Source organism: Pleurodeles waltl, chromosome 4_2, assembly GCF_031143425.1.
Source record: "Pleurodeles waltl isolate 20211129_DDA chromosome 4_2, aPleWal1.hap1.20221129, whole genome shotgun sequence".
In the NCBI taxonomy this organism is placed as follows: Eukaryota; Metazoa; Chordata; class Amphibia; order Caudata; family Salamandridae; genus Pleurodeles; species Pleurodeles waltl.
The window spans coordinates 696,714,933-696,742,122 of NC_090443.1; positions in this window are offsets into that span (position 1 = coordinate 696,714,933).

A 27,190-nucleotide genomic window follows, 5' to 3' on the forward strand; every position below is an offset into this window, starting at 1 on the left:
CAGTTCAAAATGGCTGACGTATTTATGCAATATGAAGAGTAATTTTATCGTATAATAGTCGCTATAGCAACTTAAATGCATCTTGGGTCCTGTTTAGTATAGAGTATCAGTTTCTTTTTACTTTTTAGGGCTTTATCAAAACTCCTGTTAACCCCGTATAATGCTAGATGGATCCTATACATCTGTTTATAGAATGGATGACACCATTCAAAAATGGCCGATCTGTTTACCTAAGATGGCGACTATTCTTATTCCAGAACGGTCGCCATAGCAATGAGTATGCCACCTGTGTCAAATAATCTTGTTATCTAGATTGCCCAGGGTTTAAAAGCGGATGTTAAGCTGAGCTCAGTTTACTTTCTTTGCCGACCGGGACGGACATGGCTGATCCCTTATGTTATGGGTTAAGCGGTTATTAATTGATTGCAATTTCACGTGCTTCACGGACCTTTTAGGCAGTATTATCGATGACTAGGCATTTAAAGTTAAATATACCGCATATGCCTTTTCTTTGTAAATGTCATCCTGTGGAATGCTGTTTTGTAGTATGCCTATTAATTTCCTCTCCCATTGGGATTGTTTTGTAGTAATAACACAAATTAATTGCATATTAGTACAAGTGTGGTGTTAGAATTTATAAATATATGTTTTTGTCTAAGCACTTGTAGGTTTGTGGGGTTATGGTTTATGAGCTGTGTTTTTTTTGTAAAATAGAAATAGCTATATTTATATATTTATTCTTAAAAGCTTTGGTTATTATCTTTAGAGTGCAATTTCTCGTGTTTTTTTTAAATTATATTATGGGCTCTTTTAGTGGTCTTTCTTTGTGGCATTTTTGGCCATTTATGTAGGGCTATTTGTTGATGGAGTTTGTTGACCTCTTTTTAAATTCTCCACCTTTTGAACATTTTGAAAATATTACATTTATGTGTGGGTAGTCGATAATTTTGATTGTTACCCGTTTGTCAATCCGTGGGATATTACATAGTGTTGTCATTCTTTTTTAGTAATAATAGGTTGGACATTTAATTCCAATAATATGGAAATACAATCAATTTAAAGACCATGCAAATATAAGGTATGATGTGTTTGATATTATATTTATTTCTCAATATATAAAAAAATTATTATTATTATTTTTTCTTTTCAATAAATATATTGTTAAAAATTACAGAATGATGGCGATATTATAAAAATCTTTAGAACTATGTAGATTATATCCTTTTTTTAAAAACTGGTGTTTATATTTTGTTTTTTTGTATTTTGTCTTTTTAAATATTAGTAATATGTGTCATGTGATATATTAATATATATGTCTTCATCGATTATATGTGTGAATAACATTCCTGCACCGGACAGACTAGGCACTCCTCGCACAACATACAGGGTCACCTTTGAAGGCTTATCAGGGCCTTTACCTCTTCAGTTCCGATCACTGGACAACTTAGCACTCGCAGATACCAGGCTTAGTTCATACCACCTACCTACTCTCATATCGGTTTATTGCTACCTCTTCCCTGGCCAGACGTGCCCAGCCTTGATAAAGTCACTTGTGTGACGAAACATGTGTTGGCTGTTTTCTGCAAGACGATACTAACCTACGACAAACTTGGTCTAGGAATAAAGACACCATTCAACACCAACTGGGAATCAGCGTCTTTTTCTCCGCTTCTGGATCCATACTACCGGAGATACTCTTCTCCCATTACGTTTCTGGACTCTATACCTCTGTGTGCCTTGGTCTTTTTGCATTTAACATTCCTGGTAGCATGTGTCCCTTGTCTCTTATGATTATGAGTTCTTTATGACCATAAGTATGTGTATTAGAGGTGATTTTTTGTATATATGTTGTGTATGTTTTTGTACATTTTCTTTTTGTTGTTAAATTATTTTCATATTTATTGTGTCTTTTCTGTCCTGGTGTGATATATACATTCTTTTTGTGTTACATTTCAGCCCTGAAGAAGTCCTTTTATTAGGACGAAACATGTTGGCTGATTGCTCGTTTGTTCAAGAAAAAGCAATAATGAAAAATGAAGATTTTTAAAAGACAACGTTGTGTTACTGGACTTTACTGACTTTGCGCAGTGGTGCACTATCTTTTAACACCCTGATCTCCATAGCAGGAGTGCTGGCAGACATGGCCAACATTATGAGGGAGGCAGTGTCACACCAGCGGGCCCCTGCCAGGAGCCAGTCATCTGAACAGCCTTCCACCTCTGCTGCCGCTAGTGGCCAGGAGGCTCCCGCCACAGGACTCACAGGCCACCAGCACCCCTCCCCCTGCAGAAGGAGAACCGCCCCGCAAACATTCTTTGTGATCCAGACAGAAACCAGAGACACTTGCCAATACCCCCCGTGGAAATTAGACTCTCCTGATTGTCCCCATTGTTGTCCACTCAGTCACCCTGTCCACCTTAAACTGCCATTGCTCAGCTTTGTATATCCCCTTGGACAGTGCACCTGTGCCACAAACAGACTGGAACAGTACCCAGTACTTTCCTCCATCATCACCCCATCCCATTGCACTTCCCCCTTAGCACTACAGGTGGAAGTGAGGTAATGCCGCTGACGTTGTATGCCATGGTGGTAGGTGGTCGGGAACCGCCGTGCAACTCCTCATTGGTTATAATTGGGCCCTATGGGGTACAGTGGCCAATTGTGATCTACGCGATGTCGGTATGTACCGCCACGGACATGACCACCATATTCCTCACTTGTTTCCTGACCTTCCATAGGAGAGGACCTACACTGCATGTGCTGCTGTGACCTGTGTCTGGAACCTACCATGGCCTGTGTGATTGGGGAAAGGGCCCCAGTCTTCACCTCAGAGGAATTAGCGAGACTGGTGGACGGGGTCCTACTCCAGTACGGACTGCTGTATGCGTCTCCAGACCAACAGGTAAGTACACTGTGGGCACGATGCATGTGGCATGAATGCATGGAGTTCTGTGTGAAGGCATCGTGTAAGGGGGGAGGGATGTCCTCTTGGCTGGGTACATGTTGAGTGCTGGGCTATGTGTGTGCCAATAGTGATGGAAACTGGTATGGTGGGACATTCGTGTTAATGGCTGGACTGTTCATCTAATGGTGTTCTCCTGTCTGTATTGCCTCTGCAGGTCAGCACCCATCAAAAGAATGGTATATGGCATGCCATCGCCAAGGAGGTGCGGACCCTGGTGTTCTATGGCAGGCGGAGCACCCACTGTCGGAAACGGTGGGAAGACCTGAGACGCTGGGCACGGAAGACCGCGGAGGCCCAGCTGGGGATGACCTCCCAACGAGGAAGGGATGCACATTGGACCCTGACCCCCCTGATGGCCCGCATACTGGATGGGCGCTTGAGGGCATCACAGCAGCCACAAGGGGGTGAATACAGTGGCCATCATTGAAGGACACGGCTGGAGGAGTGGTATCTGGGTACTGGTTGTGTGTCAGTGGGTGCCCATAGGCCAGGCTAGACATAGCAGCATAGGTCCTCTGGTGGCTAAGGGTCTGAAGGGGAAATACTTCCTACCTAGCTTGTTAGCATCCACTAGTGGTCAGGGCTGCGTGGGTACAAGATGTGCTGCAGTTGGCTGTGTGTGCTCCTCCTCATGCCTTGGTGGCTAGCAATATCACTGGTAGTGCAATGCATAGTGTGTAGGCCTGTTCCCTGTGTGTGAGGGTGCTGCGTACGCCAACTGTGGTGTTGGTGCAGTCATTGACCCAGTGTATCCTTTGTCTCTCTCCCCCCTTTCTTGTTTTCTTATCCTGTCCTTATGTGCATTAGCATCATCTGGCGGAGGAGCATAGGCACCTGTGACGGAGGGAGCTGCATCCAACAGGACCCTGGAGGCAGAGTCCACTGTCACTGAGGGCACCAGTGGGAGGGAGGACGAGGTGAGCACCACGGCAGAGACTGGAGGGGACGACACAGACTCTGATAAGTCCTCCGATGGGAGTTCCCTGGTGTTGCGGACACTTGTGACCACCCCAGCTACAGGTACAGCTGCCACCCCTGTACCAAAACCGCCCTCCCAGCAGCCCCTCAGAGAGTTGCCTGTACCCACTCACCCAGGAGGGTGGGCATCTCCTTCGCCCCAGGCACCTCAGGCCCTGCCCCTGCTGCCCTGAGTGAGGAGGCTATTGACCTCCTGAGATCCATCTCTGTAGGGCAGTCAACCATTGTGAATGCCATCCAGGGGCTGGCAGCCCAGATGCAGCAATTTAATGCATTCCTTGAGGGCATTCACAGTGGATTGGTGGCCCAACAGAGATTGATCCAAGCTCTGGCCTCCTCTCTGATGGCAGCCATTGTCCCTGTTTCTACTGTCCCCCCTCCAACTTCCACTTCCTAGTCCCATTCTCCTCAAACTCAACCCATCCCAAGCACACAGCCAGACAGCATGCACACAAGACAACACCCCAGAGTGTCACAGGCAAACACAAGCACCACACTTCATCCCACAGGCACTCATACAAACACCATTCAGTTGCAGACACAACAACGTCCACTATTTCTACTGTCTCCCCCTCCTCCTCCTCCTCCTCCACCTACCACCCAGTTACGTCCACACTCACACCTGCATGCACTACATCATCATCCACTACCTGCATCATCACCACAACAAGCGGAACACACACCTCACAAACAGGCACCGCCACAACATCCATGCACACGTCCCCTGTGTCCTCTTCCACCGTGTCTGTCCCCCCCTCCTAAAGTACACAAACACAAGCACTCAGACACCCAACAACCATCCACCTCCCAACAGCATACAACCCATGCACCTGCACCCAAATCCAGCAGAGAAACACCTCCAACAACCACTCCCTCATCCTCCACTCCCATTAGTTCTCCCTCTTCCCACCCCAATATCCCTAAAAAGCTTTTCCTTTCCCAGATTGACCTCTTCCCTACCCCTCCCCCCGTCCTGCACGTATTGCCAGGTTATCAAGGACCCAGTAAAGGACCTCATCTAAACAGTCCACTGGCTCATTTGCAGCAGCACCTACTCATGGTGGAAAGGATTCCAGGACACAAATATTGGAGTGGAAGGAGCCTGCACCAGCCACCAAGAAGGGAAAGGAGCCTGCATCAGCCACCAAGAAGGGAAAGGAGCCTGCACCAGCCACCAAGAAGGGGAGGAGCCTGCACCAGCCACCAAGAAGGGGAAGGAGCCTGTACCAGCAGCTGTCACAGAGCCCCCACCGCCAGCCACCACAGTGCAGCCATCGGAGGGTGCAGATGCTGAGCAAGGAGCCTCCCACGACCACCACCACAGTGCAGCCATCGGAGGGTGCAGGGGCCAAGCAGGAGCCTCCCACAACCACCACAACAGTGCAGCCCTCGGAGGGTGCAGGGGCTGAGCAGGAGCCTCCCACAACCACAACCACCGCCACAGAACAGCTAACACCGCCGGCGGATGCCATATGATCAAGCCTCCATGGGCTGCTGTAGGCCTGCCCCCACCAGAACCAGTGGGGTATTCACCCACCTGAGAGACTGTGGCCTTGCATTCCCCAGGACCAAGCACAGGGCATGTTGCACCCTCCAGAACCAGTGGGGTATTCACCAGTGGCCTTGTTTCGACATCGGGCTGAGGTGCCCCCCTCTCCCCTGAGTTGCCTGCCTATTTGCCAACTGATGCTCCTGCAGTGTTCTCTCCTTATTGGTGCAGGGATCGAGTGGGGCCTTGGACTTTGTCCTGTGGCCATGTGGCCCCTGTGAACTATGGACTGGGCAGTGTCCCTTTTTTGTACATTTGTACATACCTGTTGCATTGCCACATCGACTTATTATTTTTGATGTTGACCTTATAACAATCACTTTAGTCAATTCCTGTTGTCCTAGCATTATTCAGCCAATTATTGAGGAGACATTGTTTTCTTGTGCAGCTGGTTGTTTGTATGGCGTGTGAGTGTGTGGGGTGTGTGTTGTGCATGTGTGTGTCACTTTCGTTTTTCTCCCCTTCTCCCTTGTGTGCTAGGCAGCTGTACTCATTGTTGTCATGTTCGTGGTGGAGCATGACGTAGAAGATCATCTGAAAGACTTGCAGTTCTGGTTCCATGGTGGCGTGGTTCTTCCCTGTGTCTCCAATGGTGAGTCCTTTGACTTCTGTGTGCTGTTTCTACCAGCCTTTTGATGGTGTTGGTACCGCCCCGGAAAAGGTGGCAGTTTGTGTTGTCATAATATGGTGGACGGTACTTTGTCTTCCACCTGGCTGTAGGCGGCTACCGCTGTGGTGGCTGTTGTTTCCGCCCTGGTAGTCAGTGTGGTACATTGGCTGTCTTTCGGAGATGTCACCGCCTTGGTCATAATTTGGCAGTACTTACTGCCAACCTGTTGGTGGTGTTACCGCCACTTTATCTCCAACTGCCAGGGTCGTAATGAGGGCCTATATGCCAGCGTGATTTTTGGGAAATCTGAAGCTCACACCCCTCCAACCTTACTGACCAAGCTACGTCCTTGGGAACAGTGGGGATGCATGTGGTACCCTCCACTTTGATAATTACACCGGGTTAGCAAAAAGAGATCAAGGGGGTTATTCCAACTTTGGAGGAGGTGGTAATCCGTCCCAAATGTGACGGATTTACCACCAGCCGTATTACGAGTTCCATAGGATATAATGGACTCGTAATACGGATGGTGGTATATCCGTCACTTTAACGTCACTTTTGGGACGGATTACCACTTCCTCCAAAGTTGGAATAACCCCCTAAATGTGTCGGTTGGTGGGAACATTTTACTGCCAAATACCTCACAAACTTTGCAGGCTGCACTTGCAGAGGCTCCCAAAATGTAAATGCTAAAATGTGTACAATAGGGAAGAGAAGATAACCTGTCAGCACATGGCCACGGCTGAGTGCACGAAGTGGAGGTGGTACTGAACCGCACTTAGGGTCTCTTCGGCCTGGCCCCAGTGGAATATATTACATTTGTCCCAGTGTAATCTGCCACTAGCGAGACATATTCCATGGTGCCTGGATTTCGCATGCTTTGTGCTCAAAGAAGCAATATACAGGGTCAGAGGGAGGTTTCTTATTTTCAGCTCCAGCTGGGCCTGATATACATGGCTCACTTAAAAGGCCATCAGCATGTCTTTTGTTTATCCAGCTGGCAGCTAGCTGGGGTCACATTTACAAGCCCTTTGCGCCACTGTTGAGTCATTTCTTTTTGACACAGCTTTGGTGCTAGCTGTGCACTAAACTGCTCCATATTTACAAACTGATGCATTGGGCCCAATGTGTCAATTTGTACAGCCCTGCATCACATTTTACCTGCAACAAGTATAATGTATGTAGGGAAGGCGTTCTCTTAGATAAAGCCATGTAGAACTGACGCAGTGCAATGTACAACTTTTCATTGTGTCAAAATGTTACTGCCTGCTCAGAGCAGGCATAAAAGTTACATATGGTCTTTCCTATGGGACTCTCCTCACATTGCTGGAGTTGCGTCAGTTTGAGGACGCAACTCCAGCAATGTGTCAGTTTAGTACCAACAGATGCATAAGACTTTCTGATGCATCTGTCAAAACGTGCGACATGGATTGTAGATACGGTACATCCTTGGCACTGTTAGAAGATGTGCAGCAGGCGCAAGAATTCTGATGCATCAATGATGATTACATCAGATTCTGTAAATGAGGCCGTTAGTTTATTGTCACTTCACAAGTAAGAGGCAAACTAATGGCCTGCTTTAGATTTCAGCAGACGGATGACTGTGTCACAATGGTGACGAATATCCCATCTGCCGAAATATAAATCTAATAGGAAATAATTAGATTTATATTTCGGCGGACAGGATATCTATCTCTGTTGTGACGGAGTACCCTGTCCACCAAAATTTAAATCAGGCCCAAAGTCCTTCAGAAAACGAGACAATCTACGAATTAAAGGTAGATTTTGATGTTTCCCACCCATGTATAGAAGAGGCATATATGCACTCTAAGAATGCCAGATGTATCTATGTGTGTGCATAAATACACTAATAATTTATATAGTTCTTATTATTTGTTTTGACTTAACCCCTTGGGTGCCTTGAATGTAATGGTTACGTCCTCTGTCTCGGGTGCCGAGAAAGTAACCGTTACGTCCTACACCCGGCCCACGTGGGCCTCCCACCCCACTCCCCTGGGCAGGGATGGAAGGGGAATCGCTTCCCCTTCCAGTTCGACCGTCCTCGCTCCCCGTGACATCTGATGACATAAGCGCGTGGTTGCGCGCAGACCTCATTGGAGTGCGATCTGAGGAGAAACTGATTAGTTTCTCCTCAGTACCGGGGCAGGGGAGTTCAGGGAGGCATTAAAAGGAAAGTAAAGGCCTTTCCTTTCCTTTCCATGTCTTTTTGAGCATTCCTGCATCACGATCCTGCAGGAATGCCCACTAAACACCAGGGATTTTGGTTACATGTAGTAAACAAAGAAGGTTCGCTCCCAAGGGGGGCAATTCATTTTAAGGCCCTTGGGGGCATATTGGCCTATTTTAATTAGGCCGATCTGCCCCAAAGGGGGCAGAAAACACTAGACACAAGGGATAATTTTTGTTTTTGTTTATTACAGGGTGGGGAACTGCCCCTTAAGCAAAGGTCGCTCACCTGGGGGACACATTTATTTTAGGCCATTTCTTCCCCCCTTAAGGGCAGATCGGCCTATTTTTATTAGGCCAACATGTCCCCAAGGGGGGCAGACACCACTGGACATCAGGGATTTTTTTTAACGCCAATTTCATGCAAGGGGAGCGACCCCTTAGGCAACGGTCGCTCCCCGGGGGGCAAATTTATTTTAGGCCATTTCTGCCCACCTTGGGGGCAGATCTGCCTATTTTTATTAGGCCAATCTCCCCCCAAGGGGGGCATAAACCACTAGACACCAGGGATTTTTTTTGCACCTATTTCACACAAGGGGAGCGACCCCCTAGGCAAGGGTCGCTCCCCTGGGGGGCAATTTTATTTTAGGCCTATTTCTATTAGGCCCATCTACCCCCAATGGGGCAGAAATTACTTAGGCACCAGGGATTGTTGTGTGTGTGTGTATTTTGTTTGGGCGAGTGGCCCTTTGGGCAAGGGTCCCTCCCCTATAGGGGCATATTATTGTTGGCCCTTTCTGCCACCTGGGGCAGATCTGTCTATTTTTATTAGGCCCTTTGCCCACTAGACACATGGGATGAATTGTTTTAAAAAAAAGAGGGTGGGGGTATGGCCATACCCCCACCCCAAATAAATGGGGACAAAGTTGTTCTGCCCACCGGTGGGCAGATGGGGCAATTATCCCTGATCCACTCCCGGAGGGTTAGAAGGCCTTCTAGATGCCAGGGAAAGTAAAAACAAAATAGTAATGGTGGGGTGTTGGCTACCAAACAGAAGGGGCATGGTTAACCCCCAACCCCAACTGAAGGGGGTAACAGCCTTTCAGCTCTCCCCCTGCACACTAAAAGATCTTATCCCAATAGCAAGCAAGAGGACATTTGATTATTTTGGGTTTTAATTTTACATTTGGGCCATGAGAGCACGGCTAACTCTCAAAATCATCCCACTTGGAATAGTGAGGGCTGCACTTTTGGGACTTTGGGATACTGCCATCTAGAAAAATCTATGAGACCTAGACACATCTGAAAACTAAACATCTGGGTGAGTCCAGGGTGGTGTGCTTCACATGCACCCGCACCATTTTCTTACCCACAATGCCCTGCAAACCTCCAACTTTACTTGAAATCACACATTTTCCCCACATTTTTGTGATGGAACCTTCCAGAATCTGCAGGAATCCACAAAATTCCTACCACCCAGCATTGTCGCATCTATGCCGATAGAAATTCTGCCCCACTTGTCAACCTAAAAACATTTTTTTCCTAACTGCCCTTTTGGACCCGCTTTGGTTCCTCCTCAATTTTGACATGTTTTTGGCTCTTCCCTGTCACAGGCACTTGGCCCACCTACACAAGTGAGATATAATTTTTATCCGGAGGCTGATGGGAATGTTGGAAGGTAGGAAATTTGTGCTGGTGTGGTGATCCAAACAGGAATGTGGGGGAAATTTAATTTTTTTGCTAAATTTAAGGTTTGCTGAGGATTCTGGGTAAGAAAACACTGGGGGATCCACGCAGGGCACACGTACCTGGACTTCCTCAGGTTTCTAGTTTTCAGAAATGTCTGGGTTTGGTAGGATTCCCTAGATGGCTACTGAGCCCACGACCAAAAATGCAGGTGACCCCCCCTGCAAAAACAGGTAGTTTTGTAATTGATAATTTTGATGTGTCCACATAGTGTTTTGGGGGTATTTACTGTTGTGGGCACCAGGACTTCCCACACAAGTGAGGTACCATTTTTATCGGGAGACTTTGGGGAATGCTGGGTGGAAAGAAATGTATGAAATGTGTGGCTCTTCTAAGATTCCAAAACTTTTATTACCAAAATGTGAGGAAAAAGTGTTTTTTGCCAAATTTTGAGGTTTGCAAAGGATTCTTGGTAACAGAACCTGGTGAAAGCTCCACAAGTCACCCCATTCTGAATTCTCTTAGGTGTCGAAAATATATAGGTTTGCTAGGTTTCCCAATGTACTGGCTGAGCTAGAGGGCAAAATCCAGAGTTAGACACTTTGCAAAAAACATGTCAGTTTTCTTTGGGAAAATGTGATGTGTCCATATTGTGTTGTGGGGTATTTCCTGTCGCGGGCACTACACCTACCCACACAAGTGAGGTACCATTTTTATCAGGTGACTTGGGGGGATGCTGGGTGAAAGGAAGTTTGTGGCTCCTCTCAGATTCCAGAACTTTCCATCCCGAAATGTGTGGAAATAGTGTTTTGTTTGCCAAATTCTGAGGTTTGCGAAGGATTATGGGTAAGAGAACATGGTGAGAGCCCTATAAGGAACCCCATCCTGGTTTGCCCTAGGTGTCTAGTTTTAAAAAATGCACAAGTTTGCCAGGTTTCCCTAGGTGCCGGCCGAGCTAGAGGCCAAAATCCACAGCTAAACAATTTCCAAAAAACACATCAGATTTCAATGTAAAAATGTGATATGTCCATGTTGCGTTTCCTGTCGCAGGCACTAGGCCTACACACACAAGTGAGGTACCGTTTTTATCGGGAGACTTGGGGAAACACAGAATAGAAGAACAAGTGTTATTGCCCCTTGTCTTTCTTTACATTTTTCCTTCCAAATGTAAGACAGTTTGTAAAAAAAAAAGTCTATTTGAGAAATGTCCTGTAGTTCACATGCTAATATGGTGACCCCGGAATTCAGAGATGTGCAAATAACCACTGCTTCTCAACATCTTATTTTGTGCCCATTTTGGAAATACAAAGGTTTCCTTGATACCTATTTTTCACTCTTTATATTTTACCAAATGAATTGCTGTATACCCGGTATACAATGAAAACCCATTGCAAGGTGCAGCTCATTTATTTGCTCTGGGTTCCTAGGATTCTTGATAAACCTGCAAGCCCTATGTATCCTCGCAACCAGAAGAGTCCAGCAGACTTAACAGTATATTGCTTTTAAAAATCTGCCATAACTGGAAACAGTTATAGAAGAAAACGTGGACAGAAATGGCTCTTTTTTTTTTACCTCAATTTGAATATATTTTTATTTTAGCTGTTACTTTGTGTAGAAAAACCTTGAAGGATCTACACAAATGACCCTTTGCTGAATTCAAATTTTGTCTACTTTCTAGAAATGTTTAGCTGTCTGGGATCCAGTATTGGTTTCACACTCCTTTCTAGCACTAACTGGAAGGAGGCTGAAAGCACAAACAATTGTAAAAATGGGGTATGTCCTGGTGAAATGCCAAAATTGTGTTGACAAATGTGGTTTTCTGATTCAAGTCTGCCTGTTCCTGAAAAAGCTGAGGTGATGGTGATTTTAGCACCACAAACCCTTTGTTGATGCCATTTTCAGGGGAAAAACCACATGCTTTCTTTTACAGCACTTTATTCCCATTTTTTGGAAAAAAACAAGACGTTTTAGCTGTATTTTGCCTAATTTCTTGGTCTCCTCCAGGGGAGTCCACAAACTCTGGGTAGCTCTCGAATCAGTAGGTTGTTGGAAAAAAAGAACACAAATTTGGCGTGGGTAGCTTATATGAACATAAAGTTATGAGGGCCTAAGCATGAACTACCCCAAATAGCCCAAAAAAAGGCTCGGCACCTGAGGGGAAAAGGCCTGGCAGTGAAGGGGTTAATGTCTTTTATAGCTCTTTCAATTAAAATATAGGGTGTCACAGCACTTTATATCACACAGCTATTATACTGAAGACATGAAGCACACCAGAGTGAAAGATAATATATAGGATGTGTTACCTAAGACAGTGAAGGATACAAGGCTCAGGAGACACATACTCATACTGATAGGCATTTCATGGTTGTTCTGGAGAACTTTAAAGTGAGTATAGAAAATGCCTCTTTTTGTGTGGGCGCCCCCATTATTGTGGACTAATGCTGCTGTTTTTTGACTGTGCACTGGGACACTGATACCCAAACCCCACTGAATGACGCCCTAAAATACATAGAAAGTGGTTATACTCCTAATTGGTATAGTGCCTTTAGTCACTAGTATGTGGTACAAATTATACTGAGGGCCTGTAATTAAAATATTCCCATCTACTACAGTGACAATGTAAGCATGACTTCAGGCCAACCATTTTATTTGAACTGTGGAAGTTTAAGAACTACATTTCGACCTGAAGCATGTAACTTAATACCTTTAGATAATTTAGAAGCCAGACTTTTTTGACTAGTTAGGTGAAGCAGAACAGATTTTTCACCACATTTGTCCTGGGTGCCAATTTGTTTGGAGAGAAAATAAAAAAAATAATCTGCTGACTGTTAGATGCCACTCCTCATACTTCTGTGCTTTGTGAGTCCCCCAATTTATGTGATCCTGGCGTATTTTTTTCCATTTCCATCAGTTTCAATAGGGCGATGCAAGAATTTCAGCTAAGTGGCACTAGCTGTTCCAAATGCTTAGTATCTCTCACAGGCATAAAATGTTGCCTCAAAGCTTGGTGGTGCTCTTGTGATGTGAACACACAGTGAAGTGTGGCGGAGGCAGGGTAAGTGCTTGGCCTTGCCTAACAATGATGGAAGAAATTAGCACATCCTTAAGCTGGCTGCAACAGCAGATGGCGGCCATGCCCTGTCCTTACAGTTCATTTGCTTAGTGCAAGAAGTTGGGCTATTGTTTGACAGGGTTGAAACTCTACTCAAGCAACAACCACAATCTTTGTCAGGGTGAGCCACAAAAGTTACTAATTTCACCTGTGCTTAACCCTCAGGTAGCTTGGCACGAAGCAGGCAGGCTTAAGTTAGAGGCAAAGGGTACAGTATTTATGCACCACACAAACAGTAATAAAGTGAAAACACAACACAAAACAAATCCTAAACCAACTTAGAACAATAAAGTAGATTTTAATAAATAAAATGATACCAGAACAAAAAAATCAAATTAGTATAACTGGAGGTATGCATTTTCAAAGTTTCAAATGCATTATAGGGCCTGATTACAACTCTAGCAGATGGGATACTCTGTCGCAAAAGTGGCGAATATCCCGTCAGCCATGTTACAAGTTCCATAGGATATCATGAAACTTGTAATACGGTGAACGGGCTATCCATCACGTTTATGACAGAGTATCCCATCTGCCAATGAGCCCATAGAGTCTAAAATCACATAGCACCACTTGCGATCATCTGGTCGTGCTAGGCCTGGGGAAAGCCATAGGTTCAGGAAAACCATGATGTAGTGCAGGCCAGATACAGGGACCAGATTAGTCCTGCAGAATAAATTACCTTCTCAAATTCCAGCGCAAAGACTCCAGTTCACAATGTAGGAAGCTGCGAGGAGTAGGAAGAATCTTGTGGATGGTCGTCTCTGTAGTGCGAAGAGCTGGCTTGCTGTTACTGACAATTGTTCCTGTAGTATGAAGATTCAGTCAGGCATCACAGACAGTTGCTGCTGAAGCTTCACACTGGCGGTCAACTGCGGGCTGTCATTGCTGTAGAGAAAAGTGAAGATCTCGCATTTCTGGTTGTTGCTGGCAGCCACTGTAACATGAATAGTATGGTTCACTGAGGCTCCATGTTGGGGATTGTCATGAGTGGCAGAGTCTCGGAGTGAATTAGTCCATTTGCTGTTGTCAAGAGCACAACATTTCAGAATTTCTCCTTTTCTTGCAGAGGAGTCCACTGTGATGCCAGATAAAGGTCCACAACCTGAGGAGGCACCCCATGGGAATCAGGGACTCACTCTAGCAGATGCCAGCAGGACTCAGGCAGGTCCAATTCAAGGTCCGGGTAGGGCCAGTTGCATCAGGTCAGCTGGGCAGTTGTAGAGCTTGTTATGTCCCTGTAGCTTAGAACAGGAGCTCAGTCAACTAATCTTTGGAATCACTGAATTTAGCATGGGATGATGCAGGCCAAGTCTTCCTTCTCAGAGAGCGGTGCAGGCCTCAAGCAGAAGGGCAGTCTTCTGGGGAACGAGACCGGTCTCAAGCAGCAGGACAGTCCTCTGAGGAGAAAGGCAGTCTTTCTTCGATAATGTCGACAGGTCCAGGAGTGTACTGATGAGTAGCTCGGGAGTCCCAATATCTACACCTGGTCCCAGCCTTTGAAGGGGGCAATTTCCGATACTACCCCCACATCTGGTTCTGTGAAGTTCTTCCCTTCCCCTGGCAAGGCTCCAAAGATTTTGAGGTGAAAAAGACTAGTGTCAGGTTCCTTTGTGTGTGTGCTAGGGGCAAGCTCTTTGCAGTGTAAGTAAGGCAGGGAAAAGCTCCACCCCAGCCACCCTGCAGGATGGCCCATCCTGCCCACACCTCGTCCTCCATTGTCTCACTGTCTGGGAGGAATACACAAAGCCCAATAACAGAGACATTCACAGTCATGTGACCCAAGACATCATCAGAGGCACAAATGATTAGGACAAGAAAATACCAACTTACCAAAAGTGACATTTTCAGAATTTTGACTTAAAATCTGATTTTACCGTTAAGGTTGATTTGAATTAAAATTCATTTGAGTCCAAATATGATATTTATTCCTACTGTCAAACAAAAGTTGTTTCAAAAAGACAAGATAACCCAAGGATATCTAGGAACTGAGGGCGGTTGTAAAGCTATAAGGAACAAAGATCCCCACGAGTACACATAAAGGGGTAATGCCCTAAGTGCGCAAAAATAATTTATGCGGCATCACGCTGACCTGCATGAATTTATAAAATTGCTCTTTTGAGTGCAGTAGTGTTTTCTTTTAGCAAAAAATGCAACCTTTTGATTCTATGTAATTCTTGAAATCACAACCTTGTTCTTTTGCCTGTTTGTGTAATATCTGCATTGGTGTGCCCTGTAGGGGTACATACCTCTAAAAGAACTGATTTTAACTTTTTCATACAAATAAATTACTGATTGTTTTGAATTTTCTCTTTCCATTATTACTGTGCACTTAGGGCAGTACTTTGTTATGTGTACGGTAAGGGACCTTTGTTCCTTATAGGTCAATCAAAAGTTAGCACTTAGTAGGTGTAATAAGGTAACCCAATGTTATCGAGAGGGATAAATAGGCCTTGCTGCAGTGAAAAATGAATTTAGGAGTTTCATACAGTACACATAAAATGTTAGAACATGTCTTACTTTTTAAATACAATGCACCCTGACGATGGATTTTTAGGGCCTACCTTAAGGGGTAACATATAGGTATTAAAAAGAAAGGTTTAGGCTTGGCAAAAGGTGCATTTGTCCTGGTGAAATGGCAGTTTAAAACTACACTGTAGGTAAAAGAAATTTGGTGAAGCCCTACTCAAGCAGAAACCACAATCCCGGTCAGGGTGAAGTCACAAGCAAACCCCAAATTAACCCGTGCCCAACCTGTAGCTTGGCACAGAGTAGTAAGGCTTAACTTAGAGGTAATGTGTAAAGTATGTATGCAGCACTTCAATCAGTAATAAAGTGAAAACACAACACAAGAAAAATTGCACACCAATTTATAAAAATAGAGTATAATTTAATAAATAATTTAAGACTAAACTGACAAAAAATCTAATCAGTAAAACAGGAGACATGCAATGTTAAGGATTTAAGTGAAAACAGCGCCAAAAAGCACAAAGCGCCCATTGTGGACATCTGGTCTCCCCATAGACCGGGACAAAGTCACAAGTTCAGGCTGTCTGCAATTGAATGCAAGCTGGCTTCAGGGACCCACTTAGGTCCGCTGAACAAGAATACCTTAAATCCTGGTTATGAAGAGTTGCAGAGTCATGTGACAAGGATTCGTCATTCAGCTGATGTCATGCGAGGTCCTGGTCAAAGATACATGGTGCAGCATTGGTTCTGAGGAGCAGCAAGGCTGCAATGCAAAGTCCTGCATCCTTGTTGAAGAGGCCATTGACGAGGGGGCTTGCAATGCAAAGTCCTGTGCTGAGAATGACTCGCATGCCTTCTGGTTCTGAAGAAGCTGCAGAACTTGCGAAGCAGCCTTGCATCTTTGGTGAGAATCTCCACTGTACCCGATGTGCCTTACATGACCTGAGAAGCAAATCGTTTTCTTTTTAGCCTGTTTTATTTCAGTGCACTAACGCCAACAAATTACTTATTCATTTGATATAAGGGTACCCATTTTTATGCTGATTTAGGATAGGCTTCCGATGTCTCACTTTGACATGTATTACATGATATGTTTTTCTTTTCAAAAGCAGAGCTAATTTCTGTTTGCGTTGTGAATAGACTAAATAAAAAAACATACATCTGCATGGATTTGCTCTATTATGTGTTGTGTAGCTTTGAAATATTTCACAGTGCTCCAAAACTTAAATGGTCTGTGAACTAAGTATAATTCCTTCAACAATTCATTTTAACAAAAGCTATGTTGAAGAGTGGTGTATGGATGGCTGCATTATTCAGGGTAATGGATGGATGGATGTACTGACGGATAAATGGATGGATGGATGGATTCTGTGTGGAATGAGTGAAAAGGGTGTAGTTGGCTAGATTGAATATTGTGAGGATGAATAAAGATGGTATAGATGGTGGGATAGTATTTGGGACTAATTAAGAGATTGTAGATAAATGGATGAAGAGTGTAGATGGTTGATGATTGCACAGTTTCAGGATAAATGATGATGGTGTGCATGGATGGATGATGAATGGATAGATGGATGGATGGAGACAGAATTTGCAGATAAATGAAAAAGGTGTAGATGGTTAAATGGGTTGATGGATAGATAAGGGTGTGGGTGTAAATGAGTGAATGGGTGAGTGGATGGATCTTGGTAGTTCTGTGGATGGATTAATAGATGTATGTTGATAGGCACATGGATGGATGCACATATGGACAAATGGCTGCTTGGATAAATGAATGGCTCTTGGTGAGTTCATAGATAAATCAATGGCTGTATGGAAGGATAGGTGCTTGGATGGATGGATAGCTATGAACAATCTCTCGATACATACTGGCCACACTGTTAACCTCTCTGCTAAGCATCTGTATTCCATGAGCTGCAGCTTGCTGTATTTGCTAGACAAAAGAGGATTCTGGCTTGGAGATCATATACTGCTACCAACATAGTTACCAGGAAGGTCTGTGATAAACACTAGAGGTAGTTTGAAACTCTTCAGAGGCCTTCAGACACTCAGGTGCTCATTACGACTTTGGCGATCTTAGCAGAAGACCGCCATCTGTACGTGCGCCAAAAGACCACCAGTGTCAGCGGTCTGACGACTGCCATATTACAAGTCACAAACTGCAGACAGCCCAAAATCAGCTAAAAATCCGACACCGTCGGCCTGACCGAGGGTGGGAGAGAGGCGGGACCAGCACCGCCACGCCAACAACATCCCACCCTCCAAATTACAACCCAGAAATCAGCACAGCAGTCTTTGCGCGGCGGTAATCCATTGGCGGTCTGAACAGCTGCGGTCAACTCAACTTCACCAGAACACAACACCACATTGGACAGTACGAATACCCCACACCTGACACACATACACACACAACACACACCTGATCACTGCACTATAAAATACCCCCCCACACATATCCACAACCCCTTGCATCCTGAATTTTTCACAGAGAAAGGGAAGAATGCACAAATAGATGGCACTGCACCTGGAAACCATGGGCACCAACACACCTAACACACAGCATGCACTACACAACTGCACCCCTGCACACAACAAACATGTCGCCACTACACACTACACACAACCACCACATACCACAAGCACACAGAACCACACAACCCCACCTCACCAAACAGCACACCCCACACAGCTACACATTACACACCCCACCACCCACAACACATCCACCATGTCACGACAGAAACACCCACGATTCACAGCTGTTTGGAGCACAAGTTCAGCATACATCCATAGCCAGGGTGAACTCAGTGGGAAACCATCCACACACAAGGGAGGACATCAGGAAGAGGTGGAATGACCTACAGGGAAAGGTCTAGTCCCTGGCGGTAAGACACCAGATAGCTATCAGCAGGACTGGTGGTGGACCCTGACCTCCTCCCCCATAGGTATCATTGTGGAAGGAGAAGGTCTTGGACATCCTGCACCCAGAGGGCCTGACTGGAATACCAGGAGGACTGGACTCCGGTAAGTCAACAGCACTCCCCAGGACCATGTACTCCTGCACAGCATGTACCCCACCACCTTTACACCTCCTCACAGCACCCTTAGGTGCACCAATCCACTCTGAACCCAATACCCTCCCTTGTATGCCACACCTCCCCACTACCACTAATCCCACACAGGCCCACCAACTGCACAGATATCTCACACTGTAGCAAGTACTACAACTACCACAAGGCAACACTCCCCACCCTTGTATAACTGCTAATTCCACTCCAAATTAGGACACCTGCACGTATAACCATGTCACCCTCTTCACCTACAGGATACTTGGGCTGTTCACTAGTACATGGCAGTGACAACATTGATGACCACAACCTTCTATACTACAAGCATACAACAGCACTATCCATCCGCCCTAAACATTGCCAGTGGTCAAGCAGCTGTCATTGCCATCACTGGAAACCATGTCAATGCTACGATTGCAAACAACCATGTGAAGAACAAGTACATTTCAACAATGTAACACACTTCTTCTCCATCCACAGGTATCCCTACTACTGCCACCCAGAAGAGGATGCCAGAGACAGACAGTCAGCCCCTGGAAGTAGGTTCAATTGAGGACTGCAACTCTGGATGTCTGGAAAGGGACGCCTCATCTGGCCCATCCGGGATGACTGGTCAGTCCACCACCACCAGCCTCACCTGCCCACATCTGAGTCCCCCACCTCTGTGGCTACAACAGCACAGGAAACCTCTCCTCCTCAAACCTGAGTCCCAAGGACAGATCAATCTATAGTGTGCCCCACAGTACAGGGACCTGAGTCGACCCCTAACATCCAAGACGATGAAGGTCCTGGTGTCAGTAGGAGTGGGCTTACTTTCCCAGGGTCACAAGCATAGGGGGCAAGAGGCAGTGAGAGGGAAACTGTGGTTCAAGGGATGCAGCACCAATGATACACGACTGGCTAGGAGGCCATCTTCAGAGTCCTGGGAGCATACCAGCAATTCCAGGACAGGATTGGTCAAATACTGACAACCTTGCGGGAGAACCAGAGGCTGCAGAGGGAATACCACCAGGAGGCCATACAGCAGTGGCAGGCACACAATGCCACCATGGCCTCCATTTGTGGGGTGCTCACTGAACTTGCCAGCATCCTGCGTGCATCCTCCACCCACCAGCAGGCCCCTACCACTTGGCAACTTGGCACAGGGAAACAGTTATTCACAAACTACACAACTGTGACATCCTGGCTGTCAGTTCCTTTGCTATACTTGTCACAAGGGGTCTGTACAGAGATGGAAGTCAGACATAGTAAACTTGTCCCTAAGTTGGAAATAAATATCAAATGTCCACACATTGAAAAGTTAATACATCAGACATATTGGCAGGTGACACTCACTTCATTAGAGAGTACACATAGGCCCTCATTCCGACCCTGGCGGTCTTCCGCGGGCAACGGAAGCACTGCCAACAGGCTGGCGGTGCTTCAGTGCCCATTCAGAACCGCGGCTGTAAAGGGGCCCCAGGACACGCCTTCCCGCCAGCCTGTTTCTGGCTGTTTTCACTGCCAGAAACAGGATGGTGAGAACGGGTGTCCTGGGGCCCCTGGGGGCCCCTGCACTGCCCATGCCACTGGCATGGGCAGTGCAGGGGCCCCCTAACAGGGCCCCAGTATGCTTTTCACTGTCTGCTTACAGACAGTGAAAAGCGTGACTGGTGCAACTGCACCCGTCGCACACCTGCAACACCGCCGGCTCCATTCGGAGCCGGCTTCTGTGTTGCAGGCCCTTTCCCGCTGGGCCGGCGGGCGCACCCTTGGCGGGCGCCCGCCGGCCCAGCGGCAAAGTCCGAATGGCCTCCGCGGTCTTTTGACCGCGGAGCGGGCAAATGGCGGTTCCCGCTTGGCGGGCGGCGGTTCTCAGAATGACCGCCATAATGTTGACATCGTACATCAATCAACTAGTGATTAACATCAAGATATTACGCACTAGGATGACATAGATAGCTTAAAAATATGTAAAATGGCAGCCGCCTGTCCTGCATGCAGAGGACAGACGGAAGTGACCTCATTCCGCCACGTGTAAGTCGTCATGGCAGGAGGCGGTCGGAAGCAAAATTCAACTGTTAATTGATAAACATTGATGTCTATGGGAAACTGGGGCCAATGATGATCACCACCGGCAGTAACGGTCATGACTGCAGTGGCCGTGACTGCCATTTTCTATTGGCTCACTTGACTCCTGACACTCGAGCAAGCAATACCTCCACTGCATGAGCTGCTGTGTTCTGTATCTGGAAGCCACAATGGAACATCCTGCAGGTGATAGGGCCCCAGACTTCCCCCGTGAGGACCTTGAGAAACACGTCCTACCTCTGCATGGACAGTTGTATGGGGCTCCAGATAAGCATGTCAGCACAATGTGCAATACTAATCAGCTAGGGTGGTGTTTGACGGTAAAAGTACGTGAATATTGACATGTCATGATTGACTGCTGGGGTTGTGTTGTATGAATGATATTGGAGTATTGTGGACTCTACATGAGCATGTGCTGTACATGCTGTGTGTTGGCCACTGCTGTAGGTGTACTGTAACTCTACATGAATATCTCTTTTTATCTGTGTCTCCAATGCAGGTCAGCACCCACTCAGAAAAAGGGGTTATGGAGAGCCATCGCAAAGCAAGGGCGGACCCGACCCTGGGGGTCCATGTCCGGTGGAGCACCCACTGCAGAAAGCAATGGGAGGACCTGAGACGCTGGGCCCAAAAGACCGCGGAGGCCCAGCTGGGGATGTCCTCCCAATGAGGGAGAGGTGCCCGTCGGACCCTGACCCCCCCTAATGGCCCGCATACTGGAGGTGGACTACCCAGAGAGAGATGGGCCCTTGAGGGCAGCACAGCACCTACAAAGGGGTGAGTACAGACTGTTTAATATCAGTTGTATGGGCTTCTGTTGTGTCAGTTAGATTACTTAGGTACTAATGAGATGTGTGTACATTATATAAGATTATAGTGGTGTAAGTTAGCTTTTCAACACCATGCAAGCAGTAATATGTTGATGCTATACCTCCTTGTCCTGTTACATTTAGACACACTCCTATGTTAAGTGAATACCAAACATTAATTCCTTATCCCTGAGTCTGATTTAGATAGTCAATGTCATCTAGTTAGGGCTGATATTGGATATCAAGTCCTGTGATTAGGAAACTTCCACTGTGAAATCATTGCATTGTCAATTGAGTTCTATACATCATGAGTCCTTTACCAACCTGTCCTTTATTTGTGTGTAATGTACTTATCCAGGACATTTAGAAAACAATGTGTCAAAAGTGTCAGATTAGTCAAAATAAATGGGTAGTTGGTAGTTTTTACCATTGTAGAATGACTGATGACAGACTGCAGCATGTCTAAACTAGTCATTTTTTTGGAAATAGGAGATAACAGCTTGAATAATGGGTTATGTCTTCATGACCAATATTTGGGGTCAATGCATCATAGCCATTCCTTGCCACGCCAGAGGAGGAGAAAATTACTTGTTCGTATCTGTACTAGATTGGTAGGTATTTACCCTTTCCTCCCTTTCTTTCTCTCCCACCCTCTCTCCCTGTCCTCTTCTATCCTTGTGTGCATCAGCATCATCAGGCGAAGGAGAAGAGGCACCGGCGAGTGCAGAAGCTGCAGCCCATGGGACCCAGGAGGCAGAGTCCACCAATGCCAAAGGGACCAGTGGGACGGAGGGTGAAGGGAGCACCACGGGAGAGACCGGTACAGCTACATCATCTTCGGATTTCTCCTCCGATGGAAGCTCCCTGGTGGTGGCGGACCCATCTGGGTCCATCCCAGCACCATCCTTGTCTGCCACCCCCCCACCTTACCAGCACCACCCTCCCTGAAGCTCCCCACCCAGTTGCCCATGCCTGCTCACCCAGGAGGGTGGGCATCTCCTTTGCCGCAGGCACCTCTGCCCATGCCCCAGTCAGCCCTGCTGTTGAGCTCCTGAGGTCCATCTCTGTGGGGCAGTCAACCATTGTGAATACCATCCAGGGACTGGCCTCCCAGATCCAACAAAATAATGCCTACCTGGAAGGCATTCATGGTGCTTTGGCTGGCCTGCAGAGATCGTTTCAGGCTCTGGGCTCCTCTTTGACAGCAGCCAGTGTCCCTTCATCTTCCATCCCCCTCCAGCTACCTGTGCCCAATCCAACACCACTCTCCCCTTACCCATCCAGAGCACACATACAGACCAGCATTCACACACTACAACAGACAGGGTGCGCAATGACAAACACAGGCACCACAGGACACACCACAAGCATGCACACAGTCAATACACACCTGCAGACACAACAACAACCACTCCCTACACTGTCTCCCCCACCACCTCCTCCATCACAGTCACATCACCACTCACACCTGCTATCACTACATCAACACTCCCTGATCCTGCCACCAGTCCTGTCATACAATCAGACACCACAAGAGCAGACCTGCAGACATCCGCCCCACACACCACATCCCCACTCACTACAACAACCTTCACAACCACATGTAGCACATCCACCTTACTTGCTGCCACCACCCCAACATACACTCACACATCTTGCATACCATCTCCCTGCACCTCTTCCCCCCTTATCCCAAAAAACATAAACGCCCTCACTCACCCACCCACCACACACAAGCACACATTGCACACACCTGCATCCACGTCAAGCACACGAACACCTTCTACAACCCCCCCTCTACCTCCACTCCTAAACCTTTTACCCATGACTGCCCTGTGTACTTAAAAATCTTTTTCTTTGCCAGTCTTGATCTATTCCCTGCTCCTGTCCCACCCCATGATGCCTCTAAGCGCCATGTCTCCCTGCCTCAACCCAGACCTTCCACCTTCCAGTCCTCCCATGGTCCCCTTAGTAGTGCCCATGCCCCTTCCCCTGTAAAAAAACCAACCCCTCCAAAGGCTAAGGTCCCTACTCCTACCCCAAAATCCAAACCCACTCCCCCGCAATCAAAATCTTAGCCTAAACCCCCTCCTCAACCTAAACCCAAAGACCCCCCTTCGAAGCCTAAGCCCCAACAACCCCCCCACCCCTGAGGTGCCTGCCTGTCCCATTGATGCTCCTGCCATGTGGAAACCAATTTGCAGTCAAGAGTAAAGTTGGGGTATGTGACTGTGCCCATTGTGCCAGGGGCACTTAAGACATTTGGACTGGCCAGTAGGCGTCACTTGTACATAGTTTTTACTATTTATTTATTCAGTACATCTGCCCACATAGCTGTGGATGTCAGGGTTGAGAAATTGTCCTGGATTTCCTTCAACATGGTTGTGTGATCTGTGTATACTATGATGTTTATGTTGTATGTGTATGGAATGTATCTGTGTTGCTACGTGCACTGGGTTGATGGCTTGTGCCATGTGCTTGTCGTAACGTGTTGTTAAGGTTGTATGTGGCATTGTTTGGTAGTGGTGTGTGCGTCCGTGTGTATAGTGATGCATCTGTGATGTACTTTGTATGTTGGTTGGACGTGGCATATCACCTAAGGCCTTGTTTGGATGTCTGTACTATTTACATGATTGTGTGTTGTTACTATGTATTACTGCCAGTATATGTTGTCAGTGGAGTTGTTCGATGTGCCTTTCTGACAATGCGTTTGTGTGTTTGTGATGTTGCCGTTGTGTGATTGTGGGGTGTAGTGTATGGATATGTTTGACAGTGGCGGTGGTGTGCGTGTGTGGTATGCTGTGTGAATGGCACGTGTCTGTTGCCCGTGGTGTGTGTATGTAGTGAATTTGTTTGTGTAGTTATTATGTGTGTGTGTGTCTGTAGATGTGTGTGTTGATAGGGGCATTTGTTTGCATGTGTGTTTATGGCTGTGCTGTCCGTGCTGGGTGTGTATGTTGTGTGTGGGTGTGTAATACTGCCCTTCCCTCCAGTGTGTGCTTGGTGGGGGTACTTGAGGATGTCGTCTTCGTTGTTGTCGCTGGTCCTGGAGGTGTATAGCGAGATACAGCAGTGGGAAGAATTCCAGTTCGGGTTCCATCACGGACCCTTCTGTGTACCTGGAGATGAGTGTCTCCTTTTATACTGGCAGTTTCCACCAGGCTTTTCGTGGTGGATGGAGCGTCCCGGAAATCCTGGCGGTCTGCTGACTCGTAATATGGTGGTCTTGTGAATTGATCCCTGCCAGCCTGGAGATGGCTACTGCTATCGTTGGCAGTCCAACCGCACTGGTGATACTGGTGGTGACTTGGCTCTGTTGCGGTGGGATCACCGCCGTGGTCGTAATATGTCAGTCTGCACCGTCGGCCTAGCGGCAGTGGGACCGCCACCCTGGCCCACCAGATTCTTAATGAAGGCCTCAGTGTGGTTCTGGTTTCTCTTGGTACAATCCAAGTGAGCATCCAACAAGCCTTGGATGCTGTCAGTGGACAAGTAATACTATGCTATCACATCATTAGAGGGATTGATTGCCCACTGCAACACAAGCCACATAGACCGCTTTTCTTTCCTATAATGGGCTACTGTACTCCGCCCATCAGCCTTCTCAACTGCTTAGGATAAGAAGGTAGGCTTTAGATAAGAACCTTCAAGCTTTTTAAGGTAAGAAAACATGTTTGAAAAAAATGTAAATCATCAAAGAGGAAGTGTAAAAGTTCCACACACTACAGTGTGCCAAAAATATTACTTATTGCACAGGCTGGCAGCCACTGTAGCTCCCTTGAATGACTTTCTGAGATAGGGTGACTACCTGCCCACTAATTACACAGACTGTCTGTAAACTGAGCTTATTATCCACTGTTACAGTGCACTCTGCAATGTGTGTTCGTGCACTATGCTATTTGCTGGGGTACACTACTCAGTAGGTGATGGTGCACTAGGCCACAGGTGGTGGTGCATGATGCTGAAAGTGATGGTGCAGTTTGCCTCTGCTTATAATTGTATGTACTGTGGTTGGTGGGGCACTGTTCTGTGATTGATAGTGCTCTGTGCTATGTGTGGCAGTGACTGCGCTGTTGGTTGCAGTATCCTATGCAGTCACTATTGGTGCACTGTACAGAGCATATGGTGGTGCACAGTTTGCTGCACCATAGGTATGATGATCGAGGATTGTAGGCATGGGATTTATCAAACTGTTGTCTATGCTACTTTTTTCATCCCTCATTCATGTTTTTAAATTTGAGTGTGTAATTATTCTTCCATCATTATTAGTGAATGTTGCAAAGTCATCTTTTTGCCCTGTTCATCCCCATTTTTTTGTTGCTGACTGGTGCTGATGATAACTGACTCTGACTGTGCCCTGGACTCTGTTAGCCAGACTCAGGCCAGTGCTATGTTAAAACACACACTTATAGTAGAGTACACTAGGTATTAGGGTACCCTTTCGATTGTCCTGACAGACGCTGTAAGTCCCTAGTATGTAATGGGGCAAGGGTGTACAATCTGCCTATAAGCCCCTATATAATAGGGCATGGAGACTAGAGGCCCAGTAGAATTTCTGCACTTGCATGTGTGCACTGCTGTGTGCTTCTTGTCATTTTAAATGCAGACCTGCCTTGCAGCCTGTATTTAAAAGTTAAATTCCTACCATTTGCATGACGGCCCATGTAGGTCCCTAGTAAACAATGTGGCAAGGGGGGTGCTAACTAGCTATAAGACCCTCATAAAATAGGGTATGGAAGTAGAGACCCAGCAGAATTGCTGGCCTTTGCATGTGGGCACTGCTGAAGGTTTTCTGTCATTTTAAAATGAAGCCTGTCTCTGCAGACTGCATTTATATGGAAATGGTGTCCCAATTCGACTTTGGTGCTGTGGGCACTTTAAATGTGATGACCTACCTTACTTTCACATATTAGGTACCCCCAGGATCTCCCCTAGTTATCCCAGGGGCGGGGGGTCGTGTAACCATAAGCAGGGGTCTTATAAAAGATGTTTTATAAACTCAGGTAAGGGAAAAACTGATCATTTCATTTTCCCCCACTATAGATACTGGCCTTCATGGGCTATCATTGCTATATGATATTTTCATGGTAATAATTGTAAGGAAAAGCGCAGAAAAGTAATTCAAGGACTTAAAGGATTTGTTTTGATAAATCCAGCAACTTGACATTGGTGAATTTATCACAACTTGTACAGAAAATAAGTTATAAGGCTTTTCTTTCTGTAAGCCAAAATCCAGCCTTCTGACTGTCCCCTCTGATTGGTCAGTGCTAAGAGGATTAGCAGAGCTGCTTGATTAAGTGATAAGTGGCTGTCCAGGGGAGAGCATATCTGGTGAAGGGCAGCTCGAGGGCTACACAGGAATGCATGAGCAGGGGGAGGGGTAATAAAACATACAGCCTCAAAGGAGAGCAAGACAGGAGAGAATGCCATATCACCCAACCCACACCTTCTGGACCCCTCAGCCAGATACTAGGCTTAAGGAAGGAATTTGCAGATGTCAGAAGGAGGAGAGCTATGGAAATGAGCCACACTGGAGAATGGTTTAGTCAGCTCTTAAGTTCAGACATCATGAATTTTAGAAAAATGGTGCTTTCTGGAGCAGGAATATGCCACACTTTGCAGGACGTGGTCATGCATCTGGGCGTCACTCTGCATTCTATTGGTTGGGTGTCCCCCTTCCTGATGCCCAGGAG